A 25,464-nucleotide genomic window follows, 5' to 3' on the forward strand; every position below is an offset into this window, starting at 1 on the left:
GCCACTGGAGTTTAGCCAGCAGCATATCAAGCATCAAGCAGAAAGGAATAGCCATGAAATTCCTGGCTCACAGTTTGAGAAGCCTTTAGAGTACTGAACCCACACTTCCCATTTCCTAGAAGAGAATCCTAAATGCCAAACCAAATGTTGACACTGGATCACTGTACAGGCAGGAATTTGAGTAATAAGGAATTGAAAACAATGCATAAAATGTTTCATTAAGTTCTATAGTAATCATTAGTGTTACAGTTCTGACTTTTCTTTGTCCTTTAAGTATTGCTGTTCGTAGTACAGAGAGATGCTTAGAGATCTGTAGTTTCCCTTGAGGACAACATGTAAATAGACTTTTGGACTTAAAACTACTCTTCATTGTATTTGTAAAATATTCTTTTCCTTTTCCAAACACACAGAATTTCCATTAAAATTTTGAGGTGTTTCATACCATGTTAAGGAACATAATTTGACAAAATACTTCAATTATTAAAGATCAGATTTGTAATTCGAAGCTCAATGATAAAGCTAACAAAGATATGGGGTAGCGTAGTGTTAATGGAAATAGTTTGAGTTCTGATACTCCCTTTTTAGTGGGCCTTTTGAGGAAGGAGAGCATGTCACCATGGGGCACCAGAAGACCCAGTGCAGATGGGGAGAGGCAGCACTGAAGCCACAGAGGCAGTACCACTGCTGCAGTCCATGACAGCCAGGAAGGGAACTTTATTTTGCAATCAGTCCCAGAGAGACTTTGGCTCTTCAGCCTCATTAACATCCATTTCCTGCTCCTCGCTGTAGTGTTGTCACCACACATGTTCGTGAGACAATGAACTTGTGTTCCTATTGTAAACACAGTGATGTTTATCCACAGTACATCTGTGCCTGAAGTAGTGACCACTATATTTAAGTTGCCAAAGCTTTTCCATTGCAAAAGTATGTCCAACTGTTTCTAAAAGAACAAACATCTCCATGTCTTGTAGCAAGAATTTGGAGTTTAGCAGCAGGATAGCCTGGAGTCAGGAACATATGCTCTGTTGTCCCGGTGAATATCAGTACTCTCAAAGAGCAAAACTTGGTAGGACACTAAAAAGTTCTGGAATGAAAATAAAACTTCATCCCTTAAGGCTTCAGACAATCTCTAAATATTCGGGTTTAGGATGAGGCGTCCTTAATAGAAAAATAATCCAACATCTGCCTACTGTAAGGGTTTTTTACACCTTTGTGTAAAACATCTGGTGCTGGCTACCATCACAGACAGGATGCTGTGCTTTAAAGATTACACATCTGATTCATATGTTTTTTTATAGTATGGATAGAAAGTTCACAGAATGCTAATTCACAGAATGCTTGTTCTAAAGGAATTCAGTTGTACCTGTGGACTATTTTGTTTCTACTAAAACAATGATTCCCAGCAAGAGATCATTCAGCTAATAAGATGCTAATTATGAACATAAGAAAATATAACGATACTTGCATGTTTGCCTTGAGCTTGACTGTATCCAGATGTAAAATGAAACATGGTTCCTAATCTCAATTTATCGAAATGACAAAAAAGAACAGAAAAATATGTGAAGGAAAAGTTAATCAGAAAATAATCAGCTTTTTAAGCCTTTTATTGACAAAAATTATGCAAAATAGTCAGCCCTGTCTCTTTTAGACAGAAACAGCTAGGAGAACACAGCAGGTAGAATACAGAATCTCTTGCTGTTCTCTATTTATCTGTGTTGTGACTAGATTTTATAAATTAGCACCTTAACTATGAAGAAGCAGATGCATTGCTGAAAACCAAGAAATAGTCTTTGTTTGTCATGGTTAGGTATCTGAGCTAATCCGTGGTATGGCATTTGAACACTGACATAGAATCATAGAATAGTTAGAGTTGGAAAGGACTCTTAAGATCATCAAGTTCCAACCCCCCTGCCATAGGCAGGGTCACCTCACACTAAACCATGTCAGCCAAGGCTCTGTCCAGCCTGGCCTTGAACACCACCAGGGATGGAGCATTCACAGCTTCCTTGGGCAAACCATTCCAGTGCCTCACCACCCTCACAGTAAAGAACTTCTTCCTTATATCCAATCTAAACTTCCCCTGTTTCAGTTTGAACCCGTTATCCCGTGTCTTACCACTACAGTCCCTAAAGAATAGTCCCTCCCCAGCATCCTTATAGGCCCCCTTCAGATACTGGAAGGCTGCTATGAAGTCTCCACACAGCCTTCTCTTCTCCAGGATACAACACAAAGGAAATAAAATGATCCCTTCTTCAATGGAAGAGACATAAAAGTTAGCCTCTAGGAGCAGAGGAAAGAGTGGTCTCTCCAAAGCTGGAGGTACAAGCCTAACCAGAAGGAACAAAATTTTAACACTGATGAAGGTTTCACCCAGAAGAGAGTTGTATGGAAAAAGCAAAAACTGATGAAGTGGGTCTTCTGCTGGAAAATATGAAGCAATTAGCTAAATCAAGGAGCAGATTCACTGCATAAAGAATAATTCACCACCCTTATTCCTGTTAATCCTTTAGTCTGCCCAGGCAGATTTGGGATCATTATGCAGAAGCAGAAATGGTCTGTTAAAGGTGGTAATTATTGTATTCTGTTCCAAATGTGGTTTATCTGGAATGTACGGTCACGAGTTACTGTGCAGCTGGTACTATATACAGACATGGAATGCAAAAATTAATTAAAGTATTAAAGTAATAAGAAATTTTTACTGCCAATGAATCTTAATAGGCTTTATGAATAACACCAATGATTCAGGCTTTTCAAAGCCCATATCAAAGTGAGAGTGAATGAAGTCAACAAGCAATGTGATGCACATTCAGGATTAGCTGGGCATTATTAAAATAAATGGCCTGATATTCTACATATTACATAAGCAATTCTAACAAAAATTGAGACTTGAAAAGAAGGTGTTTGAGGTATATTTTTGTGAGAAAAAAATATATATATCTATCGTGCTTAAATAAGTTTCTGTAGATAGTTTGAGAGAAGAAGGGGAGGAGGGTATAATTAAAAACATATTTCCTGAGGAATGATATCTGAAAAGAGTGATTCAGCTTTTAAAAACAAACTGCAAATTATATTCCCATACCATTAAGAAAGCAAATGATTCCTTTGATTCTTAACACATGTCATCATGACAAATCAGAAAAGTATGACATTTTAACCAAGGTTAAATTGAGGATGTCACATTTTTTCCTTGTAACATAAAAATAAGGATGAACCTCATGGCAGGCAGAACATTTCAAAGGGATAAAAGTAATAGTATTCCAGTATATATTTTGGTAATTCTTAACTAGTAGTTATTATCTTCGCATAAGATATCATGAAAGCTAAAGAGCTTAGCAGGATTCTAAGAAGGACTTGTATCCATATGTGTGAACATATAGGTATAAAAGAATGTATCTTAATACATACCTCTGATGTAAGCAAAACACCTTGTGTGCATCAATATGTGATGTTATGTTCCTAGTAGGAATACTAATCAGGTCATTTTAAAGGAAAAATTGATTGCTTCCTTATATAATGCCACAACTAAGCCCTTCTATCTCTGACACTACAAAAGGCCATATACAGTAGCTGAAAAGACAATAACCATGATCACTTGAACACTTATTCAGCTGCGATTTCACAATAGGAAGCATGTCACCTAGCAACAGCAATATAGGGGGCAGGACGGATGATGTCAGGAGATAATAAAGTTGATGGATATGTAGCTGTGATGAAATCAACTTTCTCTTAAAAAAAATGTCTAGAAGTAATTATATAAAGAATATCTGGGCAGCAGGGGACAACTGACATCATACAAAATATGACCCAAGACTTTGATTGCAGTTCATCTTTTTTTGTGGGGATAAGTAAGCAGAACATCCAGTTCATGGTGTCACTCAATACTCTGCAGAAAGAAGGGAGCTGGCTAGCAGCTGGTCATTGACCTGGCTCCCATTCTTGGCCATTACTGGAGCACTGGTCTGTGCAGAGATGTACCATCAAAGTCTGTTGCCCTGACTTGTGCTGCCAAAACACAATTGCAATGCAGAAGGAGTCATCTTGGCCTCAGAAGTAAAATTAGGATTTGCCCCAAGGGAGAAAAAGCACTTTATTTTCCTCATACAATAAGAAATCCTAAAATCCCATGTAATAACAAAGTATTTGGCCTTTGTGCAGGTGTTGGGTCTGGAGAAAGACAAGTTGCCAGATGTTAACTTCTGCTCTTAACCTGGCCTACCCAAATATGTCCTCACTGATACATTCACAATAGATACAAACCCCACCATTCTATGAAGCCCAGTGCACTGTCACCCATACTTCTTCTCTAATCACCATTTCAAGCACAGTCATGGCATTTAACACAGGCATTTCCTACATTAAACTTCTTCCATAAAAGGCTCAAATATATTTTGCAATTGTATCAGTGAGCCCCCCTGTAGCTGCCCTGGGATTTTATATGGCTACCTATTACTGCAGCATTTGAATGCTTTCTACATAAAATAAGTAACAGCAGCAATGTCTTTACTTTGTAAAAAAAATAAACTCCCTTTGTACTGGAGTTTGTTCTTAGGATGCAAGAGTTTAGTCATTATTTTCTGTTTATATGGATATATTCTCCAATATTAACACTAGAAGCACTGCTGCAACTGTGATGGTCTAAGGATATTTGCAAAGAAGTTTGTAGGTAGATGCAATATCTTTAGTTAGATTAAGCAGTATATTTGGGAAAAAAAAACCAAACAAACAACAAAACAAAACAAAACTAAAAGCAAACCCAACAGATAACCCCTTGAGCACATTAATAATGCTTCATAAGTGAACCAGTTTCTTGCTATAGGGACAAGGAAGTTGACTAGCTGAGAGATTTGGTGTTTTTAAGAGAGAAGGACAAGTTAGGGTTGTGCATATTGTTCCGCAGCAGTGAAGTTTCTTCAAAGAAGAATTTTTTTAGTGGAATGAGAAGTTTAATGTTAGGGGAAAAAAAGAAATGTTTTGTCTAGTCTTATCTGGTAAGACAAACACAAAACTTGGTTCCTCTGCGATATGATCCTGTAGATTTCCACATGTTCCTGTTAATTTAATGCCTTAAATGTACTTTTGCAGCTGGATTCATGAGCTGAAGCTGTTAAATTTAATTTCTAGCAAGCTAAATAGTTTTGGTCTAGTTTTATTATTCATATTTCTGAACCTTAAGCAATAAGACATTGCCTGTAGGGATGTGTTAAACCAACATATGACTAATCCGCCCCACGAGAGCATGAATAAAGGAGGGGCCATATATCCCCAGCTGATCCCCAATGACTTTTTCTCATTATTCCTGCAGACAAAATAGTATCATTTTAAAATTAGTACAATAATAGAGAATAAAGCTTGGTGACTAACCTGATGAACTGTTTAAAAAATTTAATAAAGCACAACAAGACTGAAAGGTAAAGTGGGCTAGAAAGAGTTTTCTTGGTATCATTCTTCATCTTTGACTGACTCACCTGCTGTGAAAAGAAAAAAAAAGACATTTCCTGCTGAGATATAAACTTTTTAGACCCTGGTCCACAGGTCCACACACAAGAGTGTGGAAACCAGTCTGAGGTGGGCCTTGCTCCCCAACTGGAATCTGTTTTAAATCATTCTGGAATTCCGCAGACACATACTGTTCCGGATACCTATATTAATCTTTATGATAAAGTATATTTTCTCAACAGAAGAACCAGTTTTCCTTTAAAGCAAGCTTTCTATTTTATACTTAAATTCTATTTATGTATTTCTCAGCAAAATACCAGTTATGCATATTTTCATCATAAAAAAATGACAGGCAAATTGCAGTTCTGTTATTTGATGTACGATTTATGCTCCAAATTACAACTGCTTTCAATCTGATCCATTTTGTTTAGGGGAAAGCCTCCGTATGGACAAAACCTCACTCAGATCGGATGAGACTTCAGAGGCTTGCCTCACAAGTTTGACAGACCTCAGCACATTTGGCAGGGTTCGCTCCAGAGAGGCTCAGGCCTCCAATAACCCTGGTGTGGCAGATCAGAAACAAAGTGCAATGGGAAAGCAATACCAGGGATGATTGCTTAGCACATGTCTGCAATATATTTCTTTTTACCAAGGTGCAGCTGGTTGTGCAAGACTGTAAACTGGCCTCTTACTGTGAGGCAAAAGCGACAAACCTGAAAGCAGCAAATCACCGTAACATGTGAACAGTATAAAATTGGTACCAAGTCTGAAAAGTGTATGTATGTTTAATGTTAGCATAATGAAATGCAACTGCATAACTGTGCTGCATAAGGACTCAGTTTTGTGAGGTGCTGAGCACTCTTAAGACACTTAATATTTTAAAATGAGGAGCTGTACAAGGCAGAAAGAAAGGCATTTCATTATGTCATCAGGTCTGATTACCCAAAATAGTAGTGCTTGAGTGAACACCCTGATGTCTTATATGCCAACTTTATATGAAAGCTGATGAAACTTAGAAGCCTCAAGTCCGTAAGTCCCTCAACACCTCCAGTGTCTGAGCAGATTCAGTGTTATTACCATTTTGTCCTACAGAGCAATGCTATGTTATACTAAAAAGGCATCAGCTATCTTGTTTAATGCAAATTTAGATGTCTAAATAAATGTAGAAGTTCCCACATAGAACACCTATTGGTCCCAACTGGATTTTATAAGCATATGAATTGAAGGGTTATGTGTAAAGCATATTAATAAAGTAAGTTAAGTTGGAAGAAATTGTTCCTTCTCTATATGTGTCAAAATATACTAGATTAGGATTTCCAAGAATATATTTTCTAGGGAGAATATTTGCACACGTGCATGTGCACACACACACACATTTTGAGGTGTGTCTTTTATTATTAATACTGAGACATAAAGTTGCACAGCATTTACATATATTTCTGCTAGTATTTAAATATTGAACTATCTACATCTACTATAGCTACATTACACACAGGGTACTTGTTTATTCATGAAAGCAGCACCAGATATAACCAGTGAGCCATCATTTATAAATATTTGCAAAGAACAGTTTCCCTTACAGCTTCTTCACAATTAGTTCATCTGGGCAGTGATTCAGGCTCATAAACATGCATGCCTGATATCTATAAGCAGTATAGTTCATGAGACATTTGTACAAGGCTAACAGATATGAAATAAGAGATTATACAAATTTTATATGGGATTGGCAGACACATGGGACTGTGACCTGTCCCTTTTTAGAATAGCTGTGTATCTGCTGCAATTGCCAAACAAGTGGTTTAAAGTTAGCATAAACATAAGCAGCCCCAGGCCCTCTGAATTTCAAGCTCCATCTCATGCTCTGTCGCAACAGCTTCTTTTTTTATTTTCTAATGAGTGAAGCAGAAAGCAAAGAAAGGGAATTCTGGTATATCACCCCATCTTACTTATTCAGCTATATATTTTGCATAATGCAGCAAGGTGAAACAGCTTCTCTGTCTTGAGTTCATGTCTTCCATGTGGCAGTAGGGAGAGTCGAAATCTGTAAGCTCATGCACACTCCATGTCTCTTTCTGAGATCTTCCCATGTTTTTGTTTACCCAAAATCAACAATGTTGCTCCTTTGCAGTGATACATTCTGGGCCTAAGGATTCCCGTGGCAAAAGCTGATTTTTCTGACTTCCACCAGTGTGAAAAAAAAAAACCAACAAATGAACAAAGAAAAAATACAGATTTTAAAAGATAGATTATAAAAGCATCAAACCTATATTTTTTTTATATTGGTTCCTCCACTATTTATGTTTTAGAGGGGTATTTTATTTTCATTGTTATTTTCACAACAAAGAACATCTAAAATACGGAATTTATCCATAATGTCAAATGGCCAAATTTGATTTACAGCTTACACAGCAGCAGGCAGTTCAGAAAATTGGCCTTTCTAAATATTAAGAATGGCTGGAAATATCATCTGCCAAAAGCACATGGAACACCTCTTAAACAGATGCAGATCAGTATGCTACAAAGGACACTGAATTCAAGTGCCCTTTAAAACAGTTATCCAGCTTTAAATACAAGCTGAACTCCAAAAGGCATTCATGAGACTGAAACACTGCAGCATGGGCTTCCTCAGGCTGTGCACTGAAGAAAAAGCTGGATTGTAAAATGTCATGAGCTGAGCTTCCATTGACCTTTGCTCTGCTCTTAACTCTGAAGAGTGCAGTTCTTCAGGACTGTAGATAACCATAATCATGCTTCAAGAAGAGATAGTCCAGATTCAGGGTACTTGCTAATGTGCACAGAAGTAGCAAAAGGGGAAAAAATCAAATCCTCAGAGGCAACATATTTCTACTGGGTAATTAACCACAATAAAGTGGTTTGGGAATAACATTTCTTTCTGACAACAGAATTCTAAATTTATTTTTTTCAAACCAGTACCAGTTGCTTTCTTCAGTGGGTGTTTTTCTGTGTTGTTTTCACTAAAAAATTACAGGAGGCTTAAAGATGGAAAATGATCCTTACTTTGGCAGTTCAGGCTCTTTTCTGTAGGTTGAGAGCGCAATCTTGAGAGCAGTCTTGTTTTTCCAGAGCTCATTTTGCAAGAAAAAAAGGATAGCATGCTCTATTTCTAACCCCTTTTTCCTTTTCCTTTTTTTCCTTTTCCTTTTCCTTTTGCTTTTGCTTTTCTTTTTCCTTTTCCTTCTTTTGCCTCTTTGCAGCCACCATTTTCAAGAAACTTAGGTATGGCCCACCTAGGCTATACGCACTGCTGAATTATTTTATTTCCTACTGGTTCTTGCCAGCAACAACAGAAACAAACCTGTTATCATGATCTCAAGTGAACTCCCTAAGCAATGCCTAGAACTATCTCCTGCCATAACTGAAGATATGCAAAAAGCCAAGAAAAATATCAAATACTACTTTTTTTTCTACCCGTACTGTTGATACCATCTTACCAGGTGCAAGATGGAGCTTCATATAAGCATATAAATGTGCTATGTATGTGAAAGACTGCAACTTGGATGTATACAACTTAGTTTACCAACTCATGTGATCACTGACTTATTTATTCAAAAGCATAATCTACTAGTTTTTTAAATGCCTGTCTTTCACAGCTCAGGGAGCTAGGAGCTGGACCTAGCTTCTTCCCGTAACAATCAATTTCCAGTATTTTCACTGTGCAAACACCAGTGAATCTCTGCAAAGCACTAGTGGGCAAGGTGCTGCAGGAGGTCACCTTTGAGTTGAAGGAAGACAGCAGTAAGAGTATCCAGTGAAATGCTTTAGTCAGGAGAAAACATTCTCACCTTCAGCAGGTAAGAAATACAAGTCAGACAATAAGGCAACTGAATTCTTCTCAGACAGAGAAAGTCACAGAAGGCTTTGGTCTTTTCCAGTGGCATGAAATGAAGGGAAGAGACAGGTCAGAGAGTTGGGAACAATTGATTAGTATTTCAGAAGAGCTAGGAAGCAAGAATCCTACTGGACTGCACATGAGCTATGAATATGATTGTTACATTTATTTTTCAAGAACACAGGGGAAATGTTGTGAGATACTTCAGAGAATACTCTGAAGAGAAAATGCAAGTAAGTAATTCCAAGTTAATGGAAGAGATGTTTTCTCTGTATGGGACACATGCTTAAGGAGTGCTCAGTGCTGTGAATTTGCATCCCTTTTGAGTAGCTCTATGGAAATTAATGCCCCAGTGACCTCATTCCAGATCCAGGGAAGCCAGACTTAAGTGGGCTTTCATTTCTCACCTAAGTGTGGGAAAGAAGGTAGGCTGAGAAAGTTGGGACTGTTCAGCCTGGAGAAGAGAAGGCTGCCTGGAGACCTCATAGCAGCCTTCCAGTATCTGAAGGGGGCCTATAGGGATGCTGGGGAGGGACTCATCATTAGGGAGTGTAGTGATAGGACAAGGGGTAATGGGTTAAAAAACAGGGGAAGTTTAGATTGGATATAAGGAAGAAATTCTTTCCTGTTAGGGTGGTGAGGCACTGGAATGGGTTGCCCAGGGAAGCTGTAAATGCTCCATCCCTGGTAGTATTCAAGGCCAGGTTGGACAAGGCCTTGGGTGAGATGGTTTAGTGTGAGGTGCCCTTGCCCATGGCAGGGGGGTTGGAACTAGATGATCTTAAGGTCCTTTCCAACCCTAACTATTCTATGATTCTGTGATTCTATGAAAGGGGGTATTGGAAAAGTTGATGCCAGTTCTTTACATTTATTTTGTAAGCAGGAAGGTCCTGAGATTTTAAGATTTTGGACTGTGGAAAGATACAAAGAGGCTCTTTCTCAAAAAGAATCCATTCATGATACGCATCTTGTGTCAGAACATCAGTGAAACTGGATTTAATCCCCTGCTAAATTATCAGGGGAGAAGTTTTCAACACACATCAGCCAAGAATTACAAGTATATTTTCTAATTTTCCAAACACAAGAACATACATGAAACTATCCTGAATTTTTCCTACAGATGGAGAGAGGTAACTAGAAGGTAGGGAGTTGTGTGGGTTTCCTTTAGTTTTAGTTTAGAATCTGCCAAAAAGGCAAATCTTTTAAAACATTCATGGAGTCCAGAAGGTTAGCTACATATATTCTGAAAACTACCTCAAAGAGATGGGGATACTCCCTTTTCTTTATTCCCCCAATGCTACCTCTTCCTTAAATTAAGTCACTATACTTATGAAAGACTTTTTCAAGGTTAGAGAGGGAAGATCTGAAGCAACTATAGATGAATATAAACTCCATACACAAAGGGAGTGATAACAGTGTCTGCTTTTAACATTCCTCAGCATCCTCACTTTCTTTGAACTGAGGCCACCCGGTACTTATAGCAAAGTTGTTCTCTTCCTGTAAGCCAAGTCTAAGTGTTTGATTGCTTCACCATATTGAAGGCAAAATACATACTCTGGAGAAAGTACAGTTCATATTTTAAGGTGTTTCATCACTCAAGGTCACAGCTGACCAATACCAAACAAGCAATCAAGAGACTAAGGACTGTCAACAAAGAACAGTTCTTTACATCACAGAATCAGACGCATTTGCACTCAATTAACACTTTGCTTAAAAATAGACAAAGATAAGCACTGAAGAGTGTGTGCCTCACAACCCCATCATTATATATACAATAGCAATGCATAGCAGTACTTATCATCATGCCTTACCACTCCATTTGCTATAACAACAAAAACATGGACTATCAATTCCTTATCTGGTTCTGGATATATTTAGAGATATTATCGTAAAGCTGTCTCCTTGATACGGTCAAAAGGGTGATAATCTAGTTTGTTTTAAAAGTGAAATTTATATAATCTTATTCTTTTACTTAAATTCCTCAGTGCTGATTAAACGTAAGCCTCTGTCATGTATGGGTGGCAAAGATGACTTTATGTCACTTTTAGTGTTCTTGAGGTTCAGCAGAAACTATTTTGACTGTGGTAGAAGTTAGTGCTGCTTTAAAATTCCACAAATCTGTGCCCAAGATACAGGGATACCCAAAGATACAGGGGTCAGTGGAGTGCAGGAATGCTCTGGACTATAACCTCTTCAGGGAAAGGCCACTTCTTTTTCATGGCTGAAAGTACACAGCTTTTCAGTCCTTTTCCATGACCATGACATGGGAATTCATGCATGTAGGAGAATTTAAATTTGCATAGATTAGCTAGTCCAGCATCTGTTTTGCAGCACCTGAGTAGTGCAAAGCAGAGAGAATTAGGCTGAGAAGAAACCTCATGTTATAGCAGGTCACAACTCAGTAAAGCATACAGACTCACCTCAAATATTTCCATCTGCAAGGCTGTATCTGGAGAAAACATATAGCATTCACAGAGCACTCAACAAAAGAGTAAACTCTGTCATTTTCCATAGCAGCTTTCTAGTGAAGGAAAACACTTGTAGAACAACAGTAATAACTTTCCTTTTACAGACGATGTATAATTCACTAGAGATGGTTCCCACATGGAGAAGAAATGCCTCAGATTTTTTTTTTTTATCATTTACTTGGCACTTGGGAACTATTTATTACTTCATATACTTGGATATAATGGCAGTTAACACACAGTTATGATGGGGAAGTGATGTAGGATTCTAAAAGATACAAATTGCAGTACATATTAAACTTTGCTGCCAGTCTCAAGTCCTTTAGCTTTTTTAGGACTGCAGGGCCCCTCCAGAAGCATGATGGACATGAGCTGTGTTAGCTCTTAGTTAAACCCAGTGCTGCAAGCCAGCTCAGTGGGGGAATAATATCAGTATGTTCTCTTCTCTCTGCACTTCCCTGATGCTACAAAGAAGATGTGCATAAATAACTGCAGTTTCTGCTGAAGCCCAACAATATCTGGCTTCCATAGTCACCTTACAATTAGGTGGTTTGCAACATTTGCATTTGCAGCAATATGTTCTGTAAATCCTTATAGTTTTACTGATTACAGTGAAAGTACAGGAAAATATTGTAATTCAGTAAAAGATTCAGTGCATGACTGAGATACCTGAGTTTATGTGTCTACGTGCAATTGTTTCCATTGTGCGAGACATGAGTGGCGCTCCAGTGGCAGCCAGTGAAGACATAGGTAATGCAGTCCACAGGGATGGAAAAGCTGTTCCCAGCTCCGGCACAAAGTGAATTAAAACACTCTAGGCTCTGGTGATTAGATAAGTGCTATCACAGGAGCTTAAATACCCTTCTTGGGATTCAGTTGCCTAAGCTTAACCTGCCTGCTTACAAAAACCCAGGTGCCATTTGGGATGTCATCATGCCCCTGACTGCCAGTCTAGAGAAATATAGGTCTTCTGCAGGCCCTATGACATATGTCAAAACTGATGCAGATGTCTTGGACACCCCTGTGCACCTCAAATTAAAATGCTGTAGGTGAGAGATTATTTTCAGCTTCATCCCTTTTAAAGTTTTCAGTGCTTAGTTACAGATTAGAGATGCTTCTCTCATGGCGTTACACAATTTGGAAACTGAGGGTAATTTTTTTTCTTTCAAGAAAACCAAAATAACCAAGTACCTACTATTTAACCAGTGGTAGTGGTCCACGTCCTGGCTGAGCAGAGCTGAGCCTCTGTATTTAACTGCAAAAATTCCCTAGCCATCACCATATTTTTTTCCAGTGATAACACCAGTCAGCAGGCCATGAAGTTACTGACTTTCTTCACCACAGCTGCCGACTAGAAAACTTTAAACCAGGCAATGAAAAACTTTAATTAAGCAGAAGGAACTGACAGCTGCTGTTCTCTGAAACCTCTGAAGTCTGGTAGTTTAGAAACACTGTTAGAGTCAGACCCAAACACTTTCAGCAAAGAGATGGGACTGCAACCACATTTCTCAACAGTGCTAGGTCCACTTTATATTCTGGAATTCAAACTGAAATATCTGCACTCTCTAAGCATTAAGAAGGAGTCATCTGTGGATATACTGAGAAATAAAGTTTGCAATGTATGAGCAACTTTGAAATCATAAGCACATATGAATTCATAGGACTTTTATATACTGTAGTTAGCTGAGTAAGGAGTCAGAAAATCTGTACTTTAGAGTTGGAATATAAATTCTGCTTTAGTCTCACTTATCCTGACTCTTAGGTAACTAAGTAATTTGGCAAGAAGGTCATTGTCTGGTTATAGCAAAAAGTTGATTCAAACTGTTCAAAGTTTTAAAAATCTTTTAACATCAAGTTAGAGCTGAATTATCATGCATGTTGTATGTAAGTCTGTTATGCATTAATATTTTATTTTTCTGTCTTGTACCTTAAATCATCATACTGCATAATGAAAAATATATATCAAACACAAAAGCAAGTGTATTTTTCAGCAGTCTACTAAAACTTAAAGTAACTTTTAGATTTACTTCTAGAGCTTATATAAAGGAGTATATCTTTTATCACACTGTAGCAGGATGCATTTTTATATCTGCTATATACATTATTTAATAGTGATGTGTAAAACTACAAAGGAATGTCAGGAAGAGCTTGCTGGGATGAAGTCAACTCATCACTGCAAAAATAAATACAGGTTGCAAATATAAAGAAATCTGGAAAATAACTATTACCATTTTTACTTAATGGCACCTTTCTGCTCCTTGAGTGATGACACAAGAATCTGCAAGTTGGAAGCATGTAAGAAACTTTTACTGAGTCTTATGTGGCAGGTATACTCTCTAAGGGAGGACAATATATGGAAACATAGATCTGAATTTTTTCTTTTGTCTTTCGATATTACCTATTGGAAAAATGCTGTAACGATTTCTTTCTCCTCGATTCCATTTTTCTTGCCACTATCTTTAAAATATTTATAGTATTTTAAAAAGATGACAAAAAAATCAGGAGTGTATTGGCAGTCTGACAGTTACAAAGCTCATGCAGTCTAATAGTTGCATTTGTGTTCATGAATACACTTATGTTTCTGAATGGATTCTCAGTGTTCACACAGAACACATTTAATAAAGTATTTAAATTTTATGTTATTTGCTCTAGAAGTATTCTGTGCTTAAATGAAAAGACAAGGATACCACTTAAGAGTCTGAACTGTACTGTACTCAGGTTCAAACTATGTGCATTATCTTTCAGAACGAGAAAAAAAGGGTCTGTTAGCGCTCTTAGGCAAGAACGGATTAATTTTTATCTTAATCCGGTTTATAGAAAAGCATTTCCTCCTCTTTGATGTGATATATGCTAAGTGAAAACATCATGCTCTACCCATCAGAATCATGCAAGTGGTCATTCTTTCTTTTGCACTGCTGTTACAAAAGGAGATAGCCTGCTCGGCTGGAAGGTATCCATGATGTTAAACAGTTCATGTGGCTGTGAAGTGCTGAGAGCAATCATGCAGAGCAACAGGCCACAGGAATGCAAATCATCCACAAAGCCAAAAGTGGAGCTAGCAGGTGGCCTCTCCTATTCATCTGATGTCAACACGCTGTTCAGATCAAGCCCTTTTAACATCTGGGTAGGCCCACTATTGCTTTTAATTAAATATAATACAGCCATTCGATGTTCTTGCATACAGGAAAACCACATAGTAAAAAGCATATCTTCTGCACACTGATGGTCACTACAGTTATATAAATAAATAGTACCACTTAACTTAGATTGCAAATCAGTTAAAATTTCATACGCTTTCCATATACCACTCAGTGTTCTACAGTTAGTGCCTTTCTGACATTTCAGTGACTGACCATATTTCCATGGAAAATGTTCTTGCTCCTTCAGAGGATTTAGAAGGGGAAAAAAAGCCTTGTAATTAACTTTTTCTACCTTTGAAACATTTCCACTGTAAAAGATTTTGAACAGAAACATTTGTTCTCAAAATTAGTTTACAGAGCGTATTTAACTGTGTTAACATATAAGCCATGGAAACTGTCATAATATCTAATTAAATTATTACTGACATTCCAATCAGTAGCAAAAAAAACATCTGTAACTGTAATTCTACTACAGAGAAAGTATAATTAAATCTATTCGGTAATGGGTAACAAGCTATTGCAAAAGTATACTGCAATGCTTTAGAAAGCTGGAATGCTTCAAATATCTTTTTCAAGTATAATAAACCTCTTTTTTTTTAAGTGGGAACATGAACATATGCATTCTTCTGAAGACCCTTTATTAGGATTTCATTTTAATGCATTTATGATTACATTAGTTCTTCTGTTTGAAACAGACTGGAAAAAATAACTGTCATCATTCAGAGCCCAGGACAGAGAAGCCAATGAATGTATTTTCAGTCTATCTCTATAGTGATCAAATGGTAACAGCATGCTTCATTTTAATTTAAGGAGATAAGTAAAATTAAAGCACACAGTGAAGTGTTTTCTTGAATGGAAACATTTTTCAGAATTGAAGCCAGAAATGTGTGACAATCCTGAAGTGCATTATTGTAAAATATTAGGAAAGTAGATGACTCAAGAGGAAAGTAATGTGATGCGAAGCGTTTAAACTAAGGTTGCAAGGTCAACTGTTGCTAATGGACTGAGAGTTTTAATGTAAATGATGGCTGCTCAGTAGCTCTGTGCAAAGAGAGATAGATGTCCAGCCCCTAATGGACAGATGTGATCATCCCAGAACTCCATCATAATTGCATTTTTAATTCCTCCCGTCAGAAAAGACTGCATCCAACTGGAATCTCCCTCCGTGATGTCCTTTTCCATCTGCACTGAGGTAGGCTGATGTTTGGAAAGCCGCTTTGCCTTAATTTGTCTACACTGTAGTTATGCGCATAACATGGATATTTGTTCTCCCTCCTCCAAAGTTGAAATTAGTATTGAAATGTGTAAGAGACAACAAAACCAGCAATGCATCAAAATTCTGTCTCAGTCATTCCTAAATATAAATGTCAAAGCTTGAATTATAAGTTGTAATGTTTTTTCTACTTCCCTGAACATGCCAGCCATCCACAAATTCTGTTTCATTAATTCAGATGCTCAACAGCACATATTACAAATAAACAATGTCTACTTTTTGTTGCTATAAAACCCCATATGTCTGCTAACAGTCATACCATGTTGAAGAGAATAGTACCTCAATATCACTTCCAGAGCGAATGTCAGGTTTCAGCTGCAGAACTTCTGCTGATTTGCAGGGGTTTGTATGCCTAAAAGCCCTATCAAATGTTTTCAGAATTTATGGCTATGTAACTTTTCCCAGTGTTCAGTTAGTCTAACTGTAGGCAAAAATATGTGGTACAAATATGTGGCAGTCATTGTGCAGATAAGTTTATTGGCCTGCTAGAAGAAAGGAAGTTTAGAGAGCGTTGCTTCTGCTGAGGTCATTGGCAAAACTTCCACTGACTCCGTTTGCGGTAGAGCTAGCCCTGGGGGGAAAGAGATTTTCTTTCTCTTTAAGTAAATTCTCGCATGGTTTTGAGTTTGGTCAGGGGTGGTTGTCTGTATTGACAGGGGAGGAGGAGAAAAGCTTTACTGCTAGCAAGGGCCTTAGCATTTTCAAAAGCTTCAGGACAGGAGGCATCACACTGAGTAGAAATCTGCCTATTCAGCTGATGAGTATTATAAAAGAAATATATAATAATCATGCAGAGTATTCTGATCATCTGTCAGTTATTGCTAGGAAAGAGCCAACAGATTTGAAAAACTGCATAGCTAGGATACAGCTACAAGTGTTTGCACAGATCAGACACCTAGCACTGAAGAATTTTGATATTGTCTAAACAGAAAAAGGATGCTATACCATTCAATTTTGGTATTTGTGTAAAATCTCCACAATTTTCCATGCAGAAAACATCTGTTTCATATATTATTAAATGTTTAATTTTGGAGGTAAGGGAATATATATATATATATATATATGTACTCAATGACACTTCTTATCAGGTACCTGTCTTTTTAGCACATTTTTTTTTGTTCCTGAATGTGCTTTCCTTAGTTTACAATCTCTTTTATAAAGAAGGCAGAAACACCACCTGAAGTGATCAAATGGAAATAAGTGTCTCTGTAAGTATAGCTTCACAAAATTTTGAAATCTCAGAAAGACAGTAGAAGTTCCAAAAGTTCCAGATTTAACCTAGTTCTTAAACCAATTTGGCAATTGAAAACCTATTCAGAATTTTTCTGTTATGTCTTGTAATGAGGTGCAGTGCTTTTGAAAGTAAATCATTGGAGTAATTTTCATAGACTTTAGAAATTCATCTTAAAACCCAAATAAAATACTTCTACCAGTCTACGTCTTGAATGTCTTTCAGTCACATTAAAATAATTGATATTTTGGAAGCCATGTCCTGAGTGCAGATATTCTTCCTCCAGTTTTTAATAAGGTTCAGCTCTTTTCTGGGAAAGATTGGTCTCTCTTAGGTACTTCAATAAAATAGGTAGTGTTTCAGACTTGGTATATTGAAGGTTCTACACCTTTCTTTTATTCATTTCATTGTGGAAGTAATTGTGTTTTAGAGGTGTTATCTCTGTTAAATACTTCATGTCCTATTTTACATTTGTCAAATCTATTTTTGCAAACATTATACTCTTTGGAGGAATTCTGAGGTTCTTATACAGATTTCAGCTGGATTAAGTGCTGTATTGAAAATGCTACCCAAGTGTACTTTATGCTACAATAAGTACTTATTTCAGAATTCAGTTATACCTACAGGAATATATTCTGTGTCCGATTATCTGGGAACACCAAAGATACAGTGTTTTGGCAGAATGACTTGAACTCTGCTAATTTAATGCTTTTGAAGAGGAGTTCGAGTGAAAGTGTTACATACAGTCTGAATTTCCTCCTCTGGCCTAACAAACAACGGCATTTGTTTGATGAAATTGAGAACAGGAAGGCTGCTTTCTTTGCTCCCTCTTGCATGTGCTTTTCTTAGCTTTTCCACTACAGCAGCATGATTGTATATGTAAATTTTGGACCTTTTTAAATAGCAGCTTAACCCAAAAAGGAAAAAGAGCACTCTGGTCTGGGCTGGGACTCAGTAAGAGCTAGACTATGATCCTCCTACAATACAAACAAGAAAAAAAAAAACCACAAATTGTTAGTACTTAATATTTCATTCTGAATATGTTTTGAGAAATAGCAATTTTAAATTCATATCTGTGTTTGATTAACACCAATTAAGAAAACTAAATAACATTTTTCTTTCTATTTCTTGGTATTTACGTTATTCACTCCTAAGCAGAATTCAGTGATAGTTTCTTCCACTTTTAGTTTTAGCAAGTTCTCTCGATGACGGCTTGATGCACATTCAATAGCTGGTTTCAGTTATACTGCTTCACTGGACTACTTGAGGACCTTACATTCAAACAAATTCAATTTTATCTTCAGTTTGCACTGAAGTTTGTTATTTTGTTTAAATGCTGGGTTTATGAGCCTCTGAGGACAAATTCTGTTGCTACTTGCATTTTTTATTGTCTCTAAATATTGAATGATTCTTAAATTATAATTTTGTGAAATATTTTTTATCAAAATAACAATACTTTCAGTATTAAATACATTGCAGTTGTGCACATAAAAACCATGAAATATATAAAATCATTAGGACTGAGGCCATAATTACTGTAAAATAATATTATTTTATTTATAATTTTGCACCTTTTAATCCTTTAGTAGCTTTAGCATGCATTACTTTCCTTTTGTCTTTATTAAAAACAAACTAACACATTCCTTTCCCCAAATCTCCCATCTTTCTGACCTTTTGATACAGTGAAACATTTTAAACTTTCAGAAGTTTTACAATGTGTTATATGACAGTTCCCACATAGAATTGCCCACACCTTATCTTTAAAAGAGTTTGGAAAATTCTCTATACTTAGCAGATATCTAAAAAGAACGTGCAGACATGCTTAGAAGAAGAGGTCTCCAACAGATTCCTTTAGGCTGTGATCTTTGATAACACAGGGCAAGGATTCTGGGGGGACTGTACATATTTATTAGATCAATGGTGTTAGAAATAACAGATATATTTTGAACACAGGATTTGGCAGCAAACTTCAAGCTAAGTGCAGACTTACTGTAACTCTTCTGAACTGATTCTATTGTTCAGACCATTTGAATAAAGGAGGATGTCAACAACAGGAAAAGTGATTCTTAGTCTTTAAAGAGCCTGGACACATGTTCTCCAAAGAATTGTAGTTCGTAGATCTATCTGGACCTATTCTTTCTTTTCTTTTTTGGTTTTGGTTTGGTTGGGGTTTTTTCCCCCACATTTTCATCTCTCATACTGGAAACATCACATTGCAAGGTAATTATCAAAACTAGGATCTCTTGGGTTTAAACATTCTATTCTACATCTCATAATCAACAACTACTCTTAAAATTCCTGCAACACCTTCTTGCCCAAAGCAAGCCAATGGATATGTCAGGTGGGTAGTTAAAGAAAATTTTCTGATATATTCAGGATACCAAAATATCAAGTATAAGGGAAAAAAAAATTACTTTGGAAAGCAGTATAGAGTATACCCATGGCTAAATGCATGCAGAGATGAGTTCTTCTCCAGTTCATCCCCTGCACCCTGCAGCATGATATGTATTTAGTGTGAATGATGTTCTCTTGCTTGGGCACATTCTAGGAAGAGCGTATTGATGTGGCTTAACTACATCTGACTTGCAGATGCCAGTGTTAGGAAATGGAATTCATAAGACTGAGTCAAGACTCTGCATTCCCTATACAATAAATGGAGAAAGCCATCTTAGGAAGGTGTGGGTAACATCAACCTACATGAGTATGAGGAACGCAGCCAAAGGAGTGTTCAGACTTCTGTCCCTTGTACATACTTCACCTGCTCTGTAAGATGGATTCAGATGCTGAAACTGCTGTCAGCACCTAAAGCATCATATTTTGTCTTTGAATACATGTTTGGTATGTTCTTCAGATAGGGAGTGGTGGTAGTACTACCACCATTCACACAGTATTCTGCTGCCTAGGGTATGCAGCCAAGGTCTCACCTTAACCTCAGGTGATTTGAAGATAAAACCATATTTTGACTGTCCTGAAGGTACACCACTGGGCTGTGAAGAACACAAATTGTGGAACCTAAAGGAGGTCCAGTTCTTACAATAAGTGTGGTGAGGGACTGGCACAGGTTGCCCAGAGAAGCTGTAGCTGCCTCATCCCTGGAAGTGTTCAAGGCCAGGTTGGACAGGGCTTTGAGCAACCTGCTGTAGTGGAAGGTGTCCCTGCCCATGGCACAGGTTTTGGACTAGATGATCTTTAAAGGTCCCTTCCAACTCTAACTATTCTATGATGGTGCTATGAGAGAACTTTGTACATAAGATTGAGAATGTGCTTGTGATTTTCCATCTATATGCTTTACACTGCATGGACAGAATAAAGAACATAGTCTTGATAGCAAAGACTGAAACAGATAGTTTATTATTAGATTATGCTGATAGATTTGGCTGGAGAAATATTTCTTTAATCAGTGTTGTGATGCTAATTATTTCCTCCATATGACTATGCAGTGAACTTGACAAATACAACCATTGTCAAACTTAGCTTCATGAAGAGCTGTGTTATAACACAGATTACAGGAATCATTAAGTACACTCCAGTTAATTCTATTGACTTGATTAAAAACAGAAAATGTGAGATCATGTCAGACAAAGTTCTATTCACTTTCAGATTATTAATACCTTTTGGTTTGTGACTGTGTTATTTCTATGGAGAACAATTTTGTTTAATTAGAGTTCTGTAAAGATTTGGATAAAAATGAGTACATCAATTTGTAATACATTAAGATAAAAATATCTGTAGATTCAGAAATTAATCTGGCAATGAAGTGTTATCCTTTGACTAAAGAATTTAGTGTTTGGCTTCAAGATTTTCTCATCACTTCTCTCATCCAGGCTCCTACGAAGTCCTCAAAATATGCAGAATGATATATTGTGTTCTGTCTAATCACTGAGCATATGAATAGATGCAAGTTTTTTAGATGGAAAAAGTGCTCTGAACTATATTTTTATGGTCTACACTTTCTTACTCATGTCTAAGCAAACACAGACAAGCCCAACATTATATATTCTCTTAGTGAAAGAGTATTATAATCAAGCTGATATTCTTCTCATTTATGCAAGCATGTTTGGGTGTTTTTTTTTTCCCTGTTTTGGAATCTTCTTGACTAACATAACTCATCTGTGACAGCTGCTGTTGATGAAAGCTCTCTAAAAAACTGCTCCGCTTGAAAACGTCATGCACTGGGTTGGTTTGTTTGTTTGTTTATCTTTCAGAACACTAAAAATTATTAGGAACAGTCGATTGATTTTGGTATTTTGTATTGATAATGATTTGTGACTTGTTATTACTTTATATTATGTAGTTTTCTTCTTGTATGATTGAAGGAATTCTTACTTTATCAATATTCAAGATACATGAAGAAAATTTCAAATAAAACAGAAAAATACCTAAGTAAGTAAGTGATTTGGTTCATTATTAATGAAAAGCAATTCTAGAAGGAAGAAAGAATCAAACTGAGGGTTTTTTTTTAGCGGTTAATTGAAAAAGAATGTTAGGCAAATAATAGATAACTAATTAAAAAAAGATTTTTTAATTCAGTAAGATTTTGTACAGCAGACATTGTAATAAAAGATATTAGGAAACAGAATAATTCACATTGCAATCAAGATTTTTGTTTAAAAAAAAGCTGTCTGTGTTTTATACTGATGCAAGCTGTATAATATTTTCTGTAGATATGTTTTATAAAATCACATTTTTATATATAAACACTAACAGGATAGAAATGCCTTTTATTCTGGAATTTCCTAAATTTTGAATAGCTGAATATGCTGCTGAATTACAATTCTTTTATTTGTGAAAAGATCTGGGGGTTTTCTTTTAAAAGAAATTATTAATGAAAAAAACAACACAAAAACAAAACAAAAAAAAACAGAAAAGAGAACAGAAACCTTATGCAACTGCCCTTTGATCTCCCAGTACACCAGACAAAAATTCTTCCCCTTGAACAAATGAAGTAACTTGATAACACACTTAAAGTGGTCTTCTGTCCTGATTATTACTAGAAGAGATAGGTCACATTGTTAGCGTTCCCTGATAGCAGCGTGATAGCAAGGAAGAGTGTTGGGTTCTGGCTCAAGAAAAGTAGCCTTTAGTAATTAAGGACTCCTTTGCCTGCTGTAACGGACTTATTCTGGTCCTTCTGAATGCCTTGGTTTTGGCCTTTTCACCAATCTGACTGAATATATGTTACTGAACATCCGAGTTTTCTGTAAATAGCCTCATTTTCTTCTACACAGAATCTTTGTAATGGGGGGATTTGCATACTCTGTCTGTCTCCTGGTCAGAGAAATAGCTCTGATTGGGCTATTGAACACTGAGAAATATAAAATATCAAGGAAATGGCTACTATGCATGCACAGATCAGGAAGTATAGTGGATTCAGTATATTAGAGAAAGCAGTAATTTTGGTATATCACAAACAAGTCCTTTTACATTAAGTGCATATATATATCATACATATTTGGGGAAACAAGGCTGAGTGTAATGTAGAATGGATGGAGCCACGTTACCAGGTCTCAGAACTAGAGAATGGTCCCTAGCACTTTCGGATCACCTGAGTGATGTCCCTCAGGGATCGGTGTTGGGACTGGTCTTGTTCAACATCTTCGTCGCTGACATGGACAGTGGATTGAGTGCGCCCTCAGCAAGTTTGCCAATGACACCAAGCTGTGTGGTTTGGTTGATACGCTGGAGGGAAGGAATGCCATCCAGAGGGACCTTGACATGCTTGTAAGCTGGGCTGATGTCAGCCTTAAGAAGTTTATGCTCCATCCCTGGCTGTGTTCAAGGCCAGGTTAGACAGAACCCTGGATGACATGCTTTAGTGGGAGGTGTCCTTGCCCATGGCAGGACTTAAGGTCCTTTCCAACCCTAACTGTTCTATGATTCTATGATCATTGAAAGGTGGCCACTAGCGTAACCTGCAGTTAATGGGTATATTTGGTGAATGCATGGTGCCTTGTAAGGCACATCCTAACTACTTGTAGGGCAGGTGCCAGACAGATGAGTTTTGACAGCAGTACAGTCTGGAGCCCTGCCAATCAAGAGACACTAGAGAGCACCCTACAACCAGTTCATGTTTCCTGCAGCTGCAGCAACAGCAAATGAAGTCGCAGTTATAGAGCAGCTTGCAGTTTCTGAGGTGCTGGCTTAAGTCTCAGCCAGACTCGGACACATTATCACTGAAAGAGTATCCCGCTATATTAGCAGCCACCAATATGCCAGCTGAGCTGGCAGTCATGCCTGCTACTGTGAGGGCATGAGTTCTCAACAGAGAACTGTGCTTTTTAATATATTGCTTGTAAAGCAATGTATTGCTGTCCTTAACTTTCAGGAAACCGCTGAAGGGTCTTGCCTGATAACTTCGAATAAATAAGCACATGACCCTTACAATCTTTCGAATCTGAGGTGAGCTGTCAACTTGAAACATTTCCGATTGAATAGTTAAATTTCGGCAACTGGAAATAAGATTTTGTAGTGGAAAGTGTCAGGCAACTTTAAATAAACAGATCTGCCAGCCCTGCTTCTAATAAAAAAATTACACACAGACATATGCACACACATGCACTTCCTCAAAAACCTCTTTTATGCCCATGTGTCTGCTCCTGGACAGGCCCAGCAGAGCTGGCCAGACACAGACAGGAAGAATCGGGAGTTCCAAGAACAAGCATGAACTCTCTGGAGTCAGCCAGAAAATGTGTCTCCCACTGCTGCAGATGTTGCTCATAGGTCTCAGTTGTGCAGCATGTGTCAGTGATAAAATTGAATGCTATGAGTAATTAGAGCAGTTTACAGGTCATACGTATGCAGACATGACCAAAGGGCAGCAGCACAGGCTGGACACCAGTTCTGCTGATGACAACGTGGCAGGTGGCACCCTTCTTTACTTGCTAGCACTAAATCAGCTCCTCTGTAATATTCCTTGACTGAATGAATAGCTGTCAAACAGGAAAAGGTCCTCCCTAAGACAGAAGTCAAGAGACACAGAGTGTTTCATTGCACCCCTTGACATTGTTCCTGCTAGGCTAGCTGCCATAAAAACTGGATAGAAATGTGGACTATACTTCATGGAGGGTGGGTGGCCTATTTAATGCCTATAGCAATATGTGGTTATTAATGTACCCTCTCAAAACAGAGGAAAACCACTAACGTTTCATTTTAAAGGAGTTTAGGGGAGCTCCCATAGACTGACAGATTCAAGGAATGCTTCCTAATAAACACAGGTCCCTAAGAAACAAACCAAATAGTAATATATTATTAAAATTAAAACCACATTATTAAAAGATAGTGTTTGGACTATTTTTCAGGTTTCTTGGCTGACACTTTCCTCCCTGCTGTTCCAGACTTTCCCACAAGCATTGTCACAGCTATAGGCTTCAACAACCCTTCATCTGCTCTTGAGGTTCTTATAATTCTTTTTCCCCATTAAAAACTGCAGACAGAGCTTTTACTAGTGCCAGTTTTGTTTTCTTTTAATATAAAAAGTAAGTTAAACAGGGCAAACTTCTTTCTTGAAATGAGAAGTGACAGCAACAAAAGCTAACATAGAAAGGGAAAATACCAAATTCTTCTATTTCTATTTTACAAACTTTTTTTTTTTTTCTGGCTTCCACTTATATTGGTTACTGTGTTTCTCTTTTTGCAGTGGTGGACTCACCTTCCTCGCCATGCAGGTTTTCAGCACCATCACTGATAGCTATGTAATGGAGGTCTACCATCACAAAAAATAAATAAATAAATAAATCTGGGCAATACTCCTATCCATGGCCCAGAAAACAATCAATCTCTGCTTTGAATAGTGGGGAATTAAGGAGGGGATAAAAACTTGTTTGTGCTGAGGAATGTGTAGGTTCTATATGCTAGAATCAATAATCTATTTGCTAGTACTTACGTTTGACCATAGTTGCTCTTCAAATTGCTAAACAGTAAATAGGATGGAGGTATTATTTTAAACCTGTTCTTATAATTCACAAATAGTGTGGGAGACTGTTCTAGTATTCTGGAACTTTGAAAAAAAGGTAAAAAAGGAAAAAGATCGTTATGCTACAAATAAATAAGTCTGTTGCAATTGGTACTGC

This window comes from Pezoporus wallicus, unplaced genomic scaffold (genome assembly GCF_028554395.1).
Source record: "Pezoporus wallicus isolate ANWC-B61680 ecotype Strahan unplaced genomic scaffold, APGP_CSIRO_Pwel_v1 contig_6428, whole genome shotgun sequence".
Lineage (NCBI taxonomy): Eukaryota > Metazoa > Chordata > Aves > Psittaciformes > Psittacidae > Pezoporus > Pezoporus wallicus.